This window comes from Salvelinus namaycush, chromosome 10 (assembly GCF_016432855.1).
Source record: "Salvelinus namaycush isolate Seneca chromosome 10, SaNama_1.0, whole genome shotgun sequence".
NCBI lineage: Eukaryota > Metazoa > Chordata > Actinopteri > Salmoniformes > Salmonidae > Salvelinus > Salvelinus namaycush.
The window spans coordinates 19842979-19859392 of NC_052316.1; the positions used below are offsets into that span (position 1 = coordinate 19842979).

Sequence of the window (16414 nt, forward strand, 5' to 3'; positions counted from 1 at the left end):
CGCCAAGTCCAAAAAACACAGCCATTTTCCCAGCCAAAGATAGGAGTCACAAAAAGCAGAAAGAGATAAAATTAATCACTAACCTTTGATGATCTTCATCAGATGACACTCATAGGACATCATGTTACACAATACATGTATTTTTTGTTTCGATAATGTGCATATTTATATCCAAAAATCTCAGTTTACATTGGCGCCATGTTCAGAAATGCCTCCAAAGTATCCGGAGAAATTGCAGAGAGCCACATTAAATAACAGAAATACTCATCATAAACTTTGATGAAAGATACATGTTTTACATTGAATTAAAGATACACTTGTTCTTAAATGCAACCGCTGTGTCAGATTTCAAAAACGGAAAAAGCAAACCATGCAATAATCTGAGACGGCGGTCAGATAGAAACAAAATTTCTCCGCCATGTTGGAGTCAACAGAAATACAAAATTACATTGTAAATATTTCCTTACCTTTGATGATCTTCATCAGAATGCACTCCCAGGAATCCTAGTTCCACAATAAATTGTTGTTTTGTTCGATAATGTCCATTATTTAAGTCCAGCTACTTTTGTTAGCACGTTTAGTACACATATCCAAACGCTCGTGCAGGTCCAAGCGAACGTCGGACGAAAACTTCCAAAAGTTATATTACAGGCCGAATAAACTTGTCAAACTAAGTATAGAATCAATCTTTAGGATGTTGTTATCATAAATATTCAATAATGTTCGAACCGTGTGTCTATAGAAGTAATGGAACGCAAGTCAATATCATGTGGAATGCGCGTGACCAAGACCTGGCTCTCTGCCAGACCACTGAATCATTCCCCTCTCATCCGGCTCAACATCACAGTAGAAGCTTCATTCAAGGTTCTACAGACTGTTGACATCTAGTTGAAGCCATAGGAAGTGCAAACAGATGCATGCCATATCCCACTGGGATTTCAATAGGCGATGAGTTGAAAATCGACCAGCCTCAGAATTCCCACTTCCGGTTTGGATTTTTTCTCAGGTTTTTGCCTGCCATATGAGTTCTGTTATACTCACAAACATCATTCAAACAGTTTTAGAAACTTCAGTGTTTTCTATCCAATAGTAATACTAATGTGCATATATTAGCATCTGGGACAGAGTAGGAGACAGTTCACTCTGGGCACGCTATTCATCCAAAGTGAAAATGCTGCCCCCTATCCCTAAAAAGTTAAAAGCGCATTCTAGCCATTGTCTATTCCACAAGTTACCACCGGCTAAATCTATGATGTTAAAATGCCTATTTACTCTGCGGAATCCATTGTCTCATCAGCCCAGCCAGACAAATTATAAAATCTCCACTATAAAAAGCATCTAGACATTATCTCACATTTCTTTTGACTAACATTTCGTTTTCAACAGCAGAGATTTGTATAAACCTTGCCATCTGTCTCAGACATTCGCAACATTGTTTCAATATTCAAATTCGATCTTCAGCTGTCCCATAGTAATGAACGTGACGAGACAGGCAGCAGTTCTCAGCCAGTCGAAATCATGAATCAGCTGGCATCATTTTTATGGATATATATAAAGAAATGTCAATTGAATAAATGTCCAATTTAAATGGTGCAGCTAGTTTGCAGTTTTCCAGCTTCAGTTTGAATTGATTGTGTTAGCCGTGTTGTTGGTCAGCTCCTCTGAACAACAGTGTCACTCCTGATGAGTGAGCACATTATCTATGCCAGGTGAAATCGCGCATCATTAGCTAATTGTTTTGGAAATAAAAGTCACTAGAAAACAACATAAACAAATACAAATGCAGCTACTGTTCTTTTTTTCTTTACCCCCTTTTCTCCCCAATTTTGTGGTATCCAATCGCTAGTAATTACTATCTTGTCTCATCGCTACAACTCCCGTACGGGCTCGGGAGAGACGAAGGTCGAAAGCCACGCGTCCTTCGAAACACAACCAAACCAAGCTGCACTGCTTCTTAACACAGCGCGCCTCCAACCCGGAAGCCAGCCGCACCAATGTGTTGGAGGAAACACTGTGCACCTGGCTACCTTGGTTAGCGCGCACTGCGCCCGGCCCGCCACAGGAGTCGCTGGTGCGCGATGAGACAAGGATATCCCTACCGGCCAAACCCTCCCTAACCCGGACGACGCTAGGCCAATTGTGCGTCGCCCCACGGACCTCCCGGTCGCGGCCGGCTGCTACAGAGCCTGGGCGCGAACCCAGAGTCTCCGGTGGCACAGCTAGCGCTGCGATGAGGTGCCCTAGACCACCCGAGAGGCATTACTGTTGTTCTTTTTGACGTTACTGTAAGTTAGCTGGCTAGCAAGCGATAAGAATGTTGCCAGCCAGTATGGCAATGGAACATTTAGAACGAACGACTGGGATAGATGCAGCACAAAAAGTCTCTAGCATCAAAACTAATGACAAGCCGGCTTGGGTAGCAGCCCTAGATTTGTGTCGGGACTATATCTTGTGGAAGGATGAAACAGTATGAATAAATTAAATCAAAATAACATTTATGAAAATATGTCAATCATCAATTGAATATGTTGGTAACCCATTTTATAAAAGTGATAATGCCAGAGAAGCCGGTGTACGGAGGATATATTGGCACAGTTTGCCGGCCCTCGACCTCGTCTCGGGCATAACACCCATGCCAATATATCCTCCAAACACTGGCTTATCTGGCATTATCACTTAAATAGAACGCTAGTGGATTTATATTAAGAAGCAAGGTAAAAACAGCATCAACATTGCATTGTTGCATTGACCATGCAGACTGTACGCAAATGTCTCTTGATCACAGGAACAAATGCGCTCCTTGAGTGACGGGGGGTGGGGATAGGTCTGTGTGGAAAGCGGCATGGAGAGAGATGGCTCAAGTAGCTAAGTAAAATATAAAAAAATGGACGTTACACACTGTTACGAATCCCTTTTGGCCCGGCAGTCTAGGGGGATGGTATCGAGACCCGTAACATAACTCATGCAAATTATAACAGTGAAAACAAAAACCACAGACAACTAAATTACCATCAAACACTCAGGGTTTATTTGTAAACACACGGTAAAAGGGGGGGCAGGACAAGGGACTGAGCTGGACCCAAGGAAAGAAATAATAAGTATCCAAAAACAGCCCTAAGCTAGGCGTATCATGTTTAACAAACAAAACATTCAAAAGTATGAAAAATGTATGGACTCACTACAGTAGGTCTCCCTGGATAAGAGCTTCTGCTAAATTACTAAAATGTAAATACCGTTATAGAGGGTGAAGTAAAAACCCAAACCAGTCTGTGCATCAATACCGGCATATCGTTAAATACTGTATACCGGCCAGCCCTACGCCATGGCATGCACTTCATGTTAACCTGGTCCTAAAACCTAAGCCATATCCATGGAGGTAGGTTGACTAATCTTGCAGCTGTGATTTAAGACAATATTTAAATCAAGGGTTTACAGCTGATTTCCAACCACTCCTAATGAACATCAGGCTCAGTGAAATTCAGTGCCTCTGCTGTTTTCCAACACTATCACAGAACACCATGGACTATGACTTTTCATAATCATATCCCAGGAATATCTAAATATAAACCCACATTAGCTTCCTTTCCAGATGTGCATATTATATTTTCACGTTCAAAGACGTGCAAGCAGTACCTGCCCGTAGAAGAAAGGCTGAGAGCAGTCAAACAGACAAAGTGCATTTCAGATCTCTTTTCAGTTGCGGATTATTTTTTCCAGAGAGATAGCTGAGAGATGACCTCCGTAGCTGGCAGAGGTAGTGCCTTCAGCTAGCACCGTTGTCTCTGAAATCAAGTAGCAGGTTTTATCTCCATTTCCTTACCAGTGGATTCACTCCACACAGACATGACACACAGCAATTGAGCGAATGCATTCACAAGCACTACAATAAAAACAAACCAATGAGTCACCCAGTAAATTGCTTCCCATTAAACGTACAAATGGATTCTCATGCAATGGTTGGTATGAGGACCTCTTCTATCAGACGGCTGTGACTCGACCAGTTATTTTTTTTTTTTTTATCCTTACAACACAACAACATCATAAGGTGTGAGTGCTAAGTTGCCAAATACTATCTCGGCAGTTATTTTACGGGCTGTTTTAGCCAGGCACAAAGGGTGTGTCATCATTTGTACAAGGACTCAGTGTGAGCATGTGGGCGTTGAATCTATGTGTCTGGAGCCTGTTCAAACGTGATTATTAACATCAGGTTAGAAGAAAGCCCCAGCCAGTCAGGACATTCTCTGAATAGAGAAACATCTCTGTTGTTACTACATCTCCATGACAACCTGACATTGGTAAATAATAATATTTGAAAAATGGTTGATGTAGTCAGAGGAAGGAAAATGTGGCAATTTGTCTGAATGACAATTTGGGTTGATTCAGACTAAAGAGTTGAAGCAACTAAATATCAATTTACATAATATGTACATAAACTTTGCTATTTGCATTAGCAATGGAATGTCACATGCCGAGAGAGGGTTCGGGGGCTTGTCGACGTTCTAGCGCCAAAGTGCAAATGTACCTTAAATATCACAGTAGCCTCTAGACAGTAAACATGCGAGCAAATTTTCCATCTACCATCCATATTACACTCTTGATTTAACAAAACCATTTTACTCTTGAACAAGGCAACAGTAAACATGTCATCCCCCACGAATGATGCAGCACCCCCCTTGGCCTAACTGAGATATCGCATTTGACTAATGAATTTCAGTTGATTACTATAGCGCCCCCCTTGGGCCAATCAGTGTAATTTTGTAAATGGCAGATCTTTATGGCAAGACTCATTCACCCAAGTTGTCAAAATTGGGCCACTGGTGTCCGAGATATCGCGTGAGACATATCCATAGTCCCCTCCCCGACTTCATTGCGGGGACCAACAATGCAACAATTCACAAGCATATATACAGACATTTAAATGTAGAATTTTCTTATCCATGCACTAATTCAGCTGCAAGACAATAACACAGACAAGGTGGCACAGCTACTACTATAGCTAGCTAACAACATTTTCTTAATCAAGTAACTTAAGCATAGCAAAAATGTACTTTTACCCCTTCAGACGAATATAACAAGTACAGTAATGTTATCATTCATATTATGCAGTGCTAGATAGCAAACTAAAGAAATGATCTGCATTCTCCTCCCATTCTACTAGCTTACTGTTGCTAACTTACTAGCTAAGTTAGTTAGCTGAATGCTAATGTCAGCCAACTAGCTGAACCATAGCTAGATCGCTTTTCAGCCTACATAGCAGAGGTTGGAACTGGTTCAGGGAACAGAACCGAAAACTGTTGCAGAACAGAACCGTTATTTTAAAAGCATGGAAACCAGTTAATTGTGTTATAGGCATTTGTTCAGACCCCCCCCCCCCCCCCCGCACTAACGTTACAAGCATGAGTCAGAAATTAGGGATCGGTTTTTATTAGAGAAAAATGTATTAACTTTTTCAATGCTAGTTAAGGATATTATAAAATATCACACTTGCCCGCTCCATTGCAAGCTGCTCTATTTGCACTGATTGGTGAAGTAACTCATTGTCGAGCTAAATGTACAAAAAACATTGTTTAAAAAGGAACAACAAAGCTGTACTTTCTTTTGGCTCGAACCGGTTCAGAACGTTATTTTGCAGTTCAGAATGAAACGATTGGAAAATAACTTCTGTTACAACCCCTTAGAACAAGGTGCAGGAGACATTCCAGTAAAAGGTCTAGCCAAGGGTATTTTCTCAAAAACTCTAAAGAATATCTCGTAGTGAGAATAGTCTTTGATGAGTGCTTTCTACCCGGAGCCCAGGAAGCCTTCCACCTGAGAGGCCTGCAAGCCTCCTCTGCCCCTGTTCCCTGTCAAATCATCTCATTAAAAAGGGCTTCTGAAGTGCAGCCCTACAGACTGCAAAGAAGCAGTAAGTAGCCTGCTCACAAATCTGAGAACATTTCTTCCCAATGACTCACAGGACATCGTCATTAACTTGAAGCAAGTTGTCACACTTGTTGCTTTAGTTTGAAAAATTAAAAACATCCACATTTCAAAAATGGATTTTAACTAAGGAAAACTCCACAAAAGAAAATAACCAGAGAGAAAGTGGGGAGAGGTTGGGGAGGTCTACTGTCCCTGGTTGAATAGCTGAAAGAAGGAGACATCATTGTGATGCAAATGTCAGAACCCGGTCTGCTGTTTGTGGCAGGAAATTTAATTAGCAGTTGTGTAGCTACGATACAAACCAGGTGGAATGTAAAGAATGCCCCTGGTGACAGAGAGAGACACTGAATAACATTTAATTTCACAACAAGTTTTAACATGTTGCTACTGAGAGCCAATCATGGGTAAGTTTTGTACCTGGTAGGACTGTTTCTCAGTAGCTTGGAGATAAGCCTACTTTGTGATTTACAAACTGCACTGTCGACTGCACTGTCGACAACTCACTGTCTGCAAGACAAAACACATTTACTGCACATGGACACTTGAGATGAAATAATTTCCCTCTCGTTCGTTGATTTTGTACAAGTGTCATCTGTAAACTGAAAGGAAAAACTTAACCCCAGTTCTGCCATTTAACTTTTTTTATTTTTTATGTAGAAAACCACCACACCAATATTTTCCATGTAGGCCTACACACATTAACAACTACCCAAAGGTATTCATCATATTCTCTGTGCCTCAGCTCTGTTCAGTGAATTCATGACACTTCTGACTGGAGTTTTGGTGCATCTCATTAATGTCAGATAATCAAATGTACAGAGACCAGATGGTTCAGTAAGCACGAAACCCAATTTGGATCTAAACACCATATCTGTAAAGTCATGACATCTACATATATTAGGCACACTGCCTGCTAGTGCCAACTATTTGCTTTTAAAATAAGATGTGAATCAAAGCTACTAAGACAATTCAAAGGCTGATAATAAAATGGGCCATCAGCAACACACATTGCCGATGCATTTGCCAGAACTCAATCAGTGAGCCATTGCCCACAATAGAGATTACTCTGTCAAGATATCAATCCTTTGAAAATATTCAGTTCTTAGGCTAAAATGTTGAATTTGCGACACGCAGAATTGCTTCTATCAAGAAGTCCATTACAGTTTGTGCACGACTACTCTTAATAACTGATCGGGAAGCCATTGGCCGGGTATTGGACTGAGAGCCTCTCCTCGGGGTTGGGCCTCATCCAGATAAGCTAAATACAGCATGAACACACACACACGACCCATCTCGGGTCAACCCCCTCCCCATCCAGGGACAACTGCAGCTGTTCATTTGAGAGCTGCACTGTACCCGAGACGAGTCCATTAAAACCTCAACATGGTATAGGGTTAATGTGGCCACTGCCCACGACAGGGGTCCATGTGAGGAGTACAGACAGGACTAAACCTGGACCACAGGCGGCAGCAGTGAATCACAGATGACCGTGGCATCCGTCGCTGGGAGACACTGAAGCATGACCACGATCCCAGGCTGCAGGCTTTGTCAATAACAAAACCACTGGTTAACTGCACTTCAGTATACATGAGTGTAGGCTCTGCCGTGTAGAGCACATGTGAATGTGTGTATGTCAACATATGTTTGGTGTACACATACTGTAGTGAGAGCAGACATATCAGGCAGGCAGAGCAAAAGAAAAAAAAAAAGTGTCGAACGATACAAGGTCAACTCAAAACGCATGTATTCTTTCACCTGGAGCACCAAAATTGTTTTGCTCATTCTTTTCAACAGTACAAGAAAGACAACCACTTCCCAAAATACAAATGAGTATAAAACCTCAGAATGGGTTTTAACTAGGCAGTACCAGCTGCTTTCTATGCTGTCTCACACTCTCCTCTATTGAGCACCTTTTCCTCCTGACCTGCCTCTGCAAGCCAAAACTATGCATGCCCGACACATCCAGGGAGATAAAAATAACCCATTTAAAAACACTTGACTTAACAGTATAAACACGTTACCCCCCTGGCCCACCCCCTCTCTTTCCATGACTTTGGGTGTATTTATACCCATAGCACTCATGTCTGTAGCCATGAAATGCTTTGAAAGGCTGATCATGGACCACAACACCATTATCCCAGAAACCCTAGACCCACTCGAATTTGCATACCACACCAACAGATCACACAATCTCTATTGCACTTCACACTGCCCTTTCCCACCTGGACAAACAGAACACCTACATGAGAATGCTATTCATCGACTACAGCTCAGCGTTCAACACCATAGTGCCCTCAAAGCTCATCACTAAGCTAAGGACCCTGGTACCTTCCTCTGCAACTGGATCCTGAACTTCCTGACGGGCCGCCCCCAGGTGGTAAGGGTAGGTAACAACACATCTGCCACACTGATCCTCAACACGGGGGCTCCTCAGGGGTGCGTGCTCAGTTCCCTCCTGTACTCCCTGTTCACTCATGACTGCACAGCCAGGTACGACTCCAACACCATCATTAAGTTTGCCGATGACACAACAGTGGTAGGCTTGATCACCGACAACGATGAGACTATAGGGAGGTGGTCAGAGACCTGACCGTGTGGTGCAAGGACAACAACCTCTCCCAACGTGATCAAGACTAAGGAGATGATTGTGGACTACAGGAAAAGGAGGGCCGAGCATGCCCCCATTCTCATCGACAGGCCTGTAGTGGAGCAGGTTGAGAGCTTCAAGTTCCCACATCACCATCAAACTAACATGGTCCAAGCACACCAAGACAGTCGTGAAGAGGGCACGACAAAACCTATTCCCCCTCAGAACACTAAAAAGATTGGGCATGGGTCCTCAGATCCTCAAAAAGGTTCTACAGCTGCACCATCGAGCGCATCCTGACGGGCGCATCCATCACTGCCTGGTATGGCAACTGCTCGGCCTCCAACCGCAAGGCACTACAGAGGGTAGTGCATACGGCCAGTACATCACCGGGGCCAAGCTTCGTGCCATCCAAGACCTCTATACCAGGGAAGAGGAAGGCCCTAAAAATTGTCAAAGACTCCAGCCACCCTAGTCATAGACTGTTCTCTCTGCTACCGCACGGCAAGCGATAACGGAGCGCCAAGTCTAGGTCCAAGAGGCTCCTAAATAGCTTCTCCGCCCAAGCTATAAGACTCCAGAACAGCTAATCAAATGGCTCCCCAGACTATTTGCATTGCCCCCTTCCCCCTTTGGAACGCTGCTGCTACTCTCTGTTATTATCTATGCATAGTCACTTAATAACTCTACCTACATGTACATATTACCTCAATACCGGTGCCCCCACACATTGACTCTGTACCGGTACCCCCTGTATACAGCCCCGCTATTGTTATTAACTGCTGCTCTTTAATTATTTGGTTTTCTTACTTTTTTTTGACATTTTCTTAAAAAGTGTATTGTTGGTTAAGGGCTTGTAAGTAAGCATTTCACTGTAAGGTCTACCTACACCTGTTGTATTCGGAGCATGTGACAAATAAAATTTGATTTGTAAATCTCAAGTTGCAATGTAAACATAATAGCAGCATGCTCAGATTCTGGTTGCATGGCATTTCAGGGACATTTATTTCCTTTGTAGCTAGTGTAGGTGTGATCAATCAAAGCTAGGTTCTCAGAATTATGCTACTTTGCCAAAACAAGTGCAGGTATCCTTCAAACACTGACTTAATACTTCTTCAAAATCAACTGTATTAGCAAAATTAGGATTAGAAAACTTTGTTTTGAAGGAACCTATATTCGGTGGCGCGGCCAGCTACCAATGTTCTCCAACAAAATACCCATTAACAGATGGCACTCAAAGTCACCATCAACTTAATTCTCATAAATATACAGACTGGCTAATGAAAATACCCCCCCCAAAAATATATCATCAATAATGCATCAAAACATGAATCATTCCATTCTCTGCCTTCAGAGATGAATCGTTTGTGGAAGTGCACCTGTGATAGTGTATGACATTACCAGAAACCAAAGAGTTAATTAAAAGAGTGAATGTTCATGCCGCAAACACTTAACTGGTACCGCTACAGCAAACTGGTTTAACAAAGAACTGTCTGAAAGCTGTCTAGAAAAGTGAGTTCACTGACCCAATGGTCTTAACTACTAGGCTACCTGTTGCCCCTGGTATGAGCACTCAGCTCTGAAGACAAATCAATAGCGCAACACACCTAATGAGAACCGACACCTGGACAATGTGTCACTCTCATGGATAGGACTCATTAACTACCTTGGCTCTGTTGAACAGGTGTAACATCACCGCGGTGATGACGTACCTAAAAAAATTGGACTGAGGTCAGACAAGAGGAGTTAAGCTGTTACAGTCAATGTCGCCTGAAGTCCATCTGACCTTTGAGACAAATTAATCTGGGGTACAGTTTGGGATCCATATAATGTATCAACTTTGTTTAAACTCTGATGTCTTTATTCTGTCTCTGTTGTCTATCACTAGCAGCACCATATCACCAAGTACATTTCAGAAGGTGTAAATGTACTTAACGAATAAAGCTGATTCTGATCCACAGTCATCTGAATTGTACAATAATGAATCCAATTGTTTCTCAGGTGAATTGTTTAAAATATTTGACTGGCAATTTCCACATGGACCATCTATATTAAAGCACTCACTTACTACCCACAAAGATGGAAAGAAAACAAAACGGAAAAGGTCCACTAAGGAGGAATAACTATCATAGCACCACCTGGCTGTAACATATTTTTGGTAATTATGTTTTTAAGGTGTGGAAAAGGGGGAATATTGATATTTAGCCAAGTATTGTGTAGTGCCCTGCTATGAATATCCCAGGCTATGCAGGAAACATTCCCCTCTGATATCTTTTTGAGTCTTAACACAAGCTCCGCAGACACAAAAAAGAAATCTAAATAAGACCACTTCTTGTGACTCTCACCGACTCCAAACTTTCGTCCAACACATTCCAGATTTTCCTGGAGACGTTAAACAGATTTCCCAAGTAGCATTGATCCAAAACCCTGACTCCGACGAAAAACGAGTCTAGTGGTTTCCTATTTTCCAACATAGCTTACTTCTCGTTTCCCTTTTTCTTTGAGAACGAGTGGGTTACAGTGTCCCTTTCTGTACTATTAGCTTCACTCGACTCACTAGCAGTTTCAAGCAAAACCTCAGTTTCTGCCATCTTCTGTCCCGCGCCTTCCTCATCATCCCAAGACCTCCTGGCAGAGCTGACGTATCGCTACACTTGTTTCACATACAGCAAAATCGAACCATCCCGCTGATACGGTTTCTGACAGTTTGTGATGAAATTCTCTTCGTCACAAACGCCCCCACAGGAGAAGAAGCTGGATGTGGAGGTCCTGGGCTGCGGTTGTGAGGCCGGTTGGATATACTGCCAAATTCTCTAAAATGACATTTGAGGCAAATTGCGTAGAGAAATTAACATTCAATTCTTTGGCAACAGGTCTGGTGATGATTCATGGAGTCAGCATGCCAATAGTACACTTCCTCAAAACTTGAGACATCTGTGGCATTGTGTTGTGTGACAAAACTGCACATTTTAGAGTGGCCTATTATTGTCCCCAGCACAAGGTGTACCTGTGTAATTAGCATGCCATTTAATCCGCTTCTTGCTATGCCACACCTGTCAAATGGATGGATTATTTTGGCAAAGGAGAAATGCTCACAAACAGGTACGTAAACAAATTTGTGCACAAAATTTGAGAGAAATAAGCTTTTTGTGAGTATGAAACATTTCTGGGATGGTATATTTCAGCTCATGAAACATGGGACCAGCACTTTACATGTTGCGATTATATTTTTGTTCAGTATATTTGCCTTGGGCAAATTACAGACTTCCAAAGCAGTTCTTACACAGCCCCCTATTAAAGGCATGCTAAATAAACTACTCCACCATCGCACGCCCTCCCCAACACGACATTGACACACGACAGTGGCACCCTGAATTTGATGTAGCCAGCAAGTTGACGAGCTTTCCGCTTGTTGTTTAACAGGATCGGTAATAAACATAGCAAATAACGAGTACTAACGTTAGTGAGCTATTGGAGATCAACTCGCGCCACTGTTCCATGTTTTAAAAGTTCACCCTTGCGTATAGAACGAGTAAGATGCGAGCTTCAAGATAATAGATCTAGCTAACTTAAGTTAACGCGCAGAAATCATCTAACAGCAATATGATGCGTCTCATCCTGAGTTGACATAGAGAACGTATATCAACGTTAATAAGCAGATTTTAGAGATGGGTGTTGGTAAAATATTATTGTCCGTCTAATTTGGAATAGCTAGGCTAGCCATTTGAGGTAGGCTAATGCTAGCTAGCTACCTGGCCCAGCAGGCTAGCTAACGTTAACTCAATCGGTTAAACTGTGCGTGAAACAGTTTTGACTTCTGGTTAACTAATTCGGCGTGCACCATGTGTTATCGAGCTAACGTTAGCAAGCTTAAACTGAGTAAGACAACATTTCAGAAAGTTGTCACAAGTCACATCCACAAGGTAAAATATAACGATAACATTTCACCCATGTCATGAGCTAATTTGTTAGCTAAAATTAGCTAACCTGGCTAACTAGCTACAACCTGTAGCTGGCAAACTTGGCCAGAGTAAGCAAATATGATAGCCGAATAAACGGAACATTCCATTCTGCACACAACCTGGCACAATGATTAAACCCGTGTATAACAATGGTAACATTACGACAAAAAAATGAATTTAGCTAAATCGCTTTCAATAAGACAGTTCACTTGCTGATAAAGGTACGCAAATGACTGACAAGCAATCGTTGGATGGAGTCAACGACGTTAGTTGAACGTTAGCTAGCTGGCGGTCTACGTAACGCTTGACATCAGAAGATTCCTGGGGTGAATGCGACGAAGGGAAAGTAGCAACTAGGGTGTGAAAGAGATTGATGGCGGTATGCATTAAATAGCACAGCATCGTTATGCCAAATTAGAATAAATGTATCGTCTCAACTCTGTAAAGATATAGTCACCTTTGCTTTGTATAAGTTCTGCCCTGGCTGTGTTCTCTTTCCACTCTCAAATCACTTGCTCGTTGTGTTCCAGTTGCTGCTGAGTGTTGCGCCGGTTGGTAAGTAACTGTCTCCACGGCTACAGTCACTATGGCGCGCGGGGTCTCGAAGCAACTGTTGCTACCCTGTACTGCATACGTCATTTGATATAAACGATATATATATATATATGAGGGCGGGGATACTGTATTGACTCCGCCCAATAAGGCCAATCGATCACTAGAGGGCGCTCTGACCCTATTCCTCAAGTAAGGCCACATACGGCAACGTTTGTCACTGACTCGTTCGTTTTAAATCAAATTGTATTTGTCACATAAGCCAAATAAATACAACAGGTATACAACCTTACCGCGAAATGTTTACTTACAAGCCCTTAACCAACAATGCAGTTCAAGAAATAAAGTTATGAAAATATTTACTAAAAACTAAAGTAAGAAATCAAATTAAAGTAACAATCAAATCAAAGTTTATTTGTCACGTGCACCAAATACAACAGGTGTAGTAGACCTTACAGCTTACTTACAGGCTCTAACCAACAGTGCAATTTTTAAGTAAAAAAAAGGTATTAGGTGAACAATAGATAAGTAAAGAAATAAAAACAACAGTAAAAAAGACAGTGAAAAATAACAGTAGCTAGGCTATATAGAGTAGGGAGGCTATATACAAACACTGGTTAGTCAGGCTGATTGAGGTAGTATGTACATGTAGGTATGGTTAAAGTGACTATGCATATATGATAAACAGAGAGTAGCAGTAGCGTAAAAGAGGGGTTGGTGGGCGGCGGGACACAATGCAGATAGTCCGGGTAGCCAGTGTGTGGGGCAACGGTTAGTAGGGCTAATTGAGGTGGTATGTACATGAATGTATAGTTAAAGTGACTATGCATATATGATAAACAGAGAGTAGCAGTAGCGTAAAAGAGAGGTTGGTGGGCGGCGGGACACAATGCAAATAGTCCGGGTAGCCAATGTGTGGGGGCACCGGTTAGTCGGGCTAATTGAGGTAGTATGTACATGAATGTATAGTTAAAGTGACTATGTATATATGATAAACAGAGAGTAGCAGTAGCGTAAAAGAGAGGTTGGCGGGACACAATGCAGATAGTCCAGGGAGCCATTTGATTACCTGTTCAGGAGTCTTGTGACTTGGGGGTAAAAACTGTTTAGAAGCCTTTTGGTCCTAGACTTGGCGCTCCAGTACCGCTTGCCATACGGTAGTAGAGAGAACAGTCTATGACTGGGGTGGCTGGGGTATTTTACAATTTTTAGGGCCTGGATGGCAGGCTGCTTAGCCCCAGTGATGTACTGGGCTGTACGCACTACCCTCTGTAGTGCCTTGCGGTCGGAGGCTGAGCAGTTGCCCTACCAGGCAGTGATGCATCCAGTCAGGATGCTCTCAATGTTGCAGCTGTTGAACCTTTTGAGGATCTGAAGACCCATGCCAAATCTTTTTAGTTTCCTGAGGGGGAATAGGATTTTGTCGTGCCCTCTTCACGACTGTCTTGGTGTGTTTGGACCATTCTAGTTTGTTGGTGATGTGGACACCAAGGAACTTGAAGCTCTCAACCTGCTCCACTACAGCCCCGTCGATGAGAATGGGGGCGTGCTCGGTCCTCCTTTTCCTGTCGTCCACAATAATCTCCTTAGTCTTGGTTACGTTGAGGGATAGGTTGTTATTCTGGCACCACCCGGCCAGGTCTCTGACCTCCTCCCTATAGGCTGTCTCATCGTTGTCGGTGATCAGGCCTACCACTGTTGTGTTGTCTGCAAACTTAAGGATGGTGTTGGAGTCGTGCTTGGCCACGCAGTCGTGGGTGAACAGGGAGTACAGGAGGGGACTGAGCACGCACCCCTGAGGGGCTCCAGTGTTGAGGATCAGCAATGCAGATGTGTTGCTACCTACCCTCACCACCTGGGGGCGGCCCATCAGGAAGTCAAGGATCCAGTTGCAGAGGGAGGTGTTTAGTCCCAGGATCCATAGCTTAGTGATGAGCTTTGAGGGTACTATGGTGTTGAACGCTGAGTTGTAGTCAATGAATAGCATTCTCACGTGGGTGTTCCTTTTGTCCAGGTGGGAATAACGAGGCTATATAGAGGGGGTACCTGTACCGAATCAATGTGCAGGGATACAGGTTAGTCATGGTAATTTGTACATGTAGGTAGGGGTAAAGTGACTGCATAGATAATAAACAGTGAGTAGCAGCAGTGTTAAAAACAAATGTAAATAGTCTGGGTGGCCATTTGATTAATTGTTCAGCAGTCTTATGGCTTGGGGGTCAAAGCTGTTAAGGAGCCTTTTGGACCTAGACTTGGTGCTCTGGTACCGCTTGCTGTGTGGTAGCAGAGAGAACAGAATATGACTTGGGTGACTTTGACAATTTTTGAGGCCTTCCTCTGACATTTCTAGTATATACTGTACACTACCAATCAAAAGTTTTAAAACACCTACTCATTCAAGGGTTTTTCTTTATTTTACTATTTTCTACATTGTAGAATAATAGTGAAGACATCAATGCTATGAAATTACACATATGGAATCATGTAGTAACCAAAAAAGTGTTGAACAAATCAAAATATATTTTATATTTGAGATTCTTCAAATAGCCACCCTTCGCCTTGACAGCTTTGCACATGCAAACCAGCTTCATGAGGTAGTCACCTGGAATGCATTTCAATTAACAGGTGTGCCTTCTTAAAAGTACATTTTTGGAATTTCTTTCCTTCTTAATGCGTTTGAGACAATCAGTTGTGCTGTGACAAAGTAGGGAGGGTATACATAAGATAGCCCTATTTGGTAAAAGACAAAGTACATATTATGGCAAGAACAGCTCGAATAAGCAAAGGGAAACGACAGTCCATCATTACTTTAAAACATGAAGGTCAGTCAATATGGAACATTTCAAGAACTTTGAAAGTTTCTTCAAGTACCGTCGTAAAAACCATCAAGCGCTATGATGAAACTGTCTCTCATGAGGACCGCCACAGGAATGGAAGACTGCCACAGGAATGGAAGACCTGCAGCAGAGGATATGTTAATTAGAGTTACCAGCCTCAGAAATTGTAGCCCAAGAGGGCCTCCCGGGTGGCGCAGTGGTCTAGGGCACTGCATCGCAGTGCTAGCTGTGCCACCAGAGTCTCTGGGTTCGCGCCCAGGCTCTGTCGCAGCCGGCCGCGACCGGGAGGTCCGTGGGGCGACGCACAATTGGCCTAGCGTCGTCCGGGTTAGGGAGGGTTTGGCCGGTAGGGATATCCTTGTCTCATCGCGCTCCAGCGACTCCTGTGGCGGGCCGGGCGCAGTGCGCGCTAACCAAGGGGGCCAGGTACACGGTGTTTCCTCCGACACATTGGTGCGGCTGGCTTCCGGGTTGGAGGCGCGCTGTGTTAAGAAGCAGTGCGGCTTGGTTGGGTTGTGCTTCGGAGGACGCATGGCTTTCGACCTTCGTCTCTC

The 16414-nt window shown here is 43.1% G+C and overlaps 1 protein-coding gene across 1 annotated transcript in view; it reads right to left on the reverse strand.

Annotated features, from left to right (window-relative positions):
• rfx2 (regulatory factor X, 2 (influences HLA class II expression)) overlaps positions 1 to 13076 on the reverse strand; it is a 69055-nt gene extending 55979 nt beyond the window's left edge. Inside the window, exon 1 of the mRNA XM_039002465.1 lies at positions 12929 to 13076. The gene's annotated coding sequence lies outside the window, so the exon portion shown is untranslated. The remainder of the gene's footprint in view (positions 1 to 12928) is intronic.
• Between the last annotated feature and the right edge of the window lie 3338 nt (positions 13077 to 16414).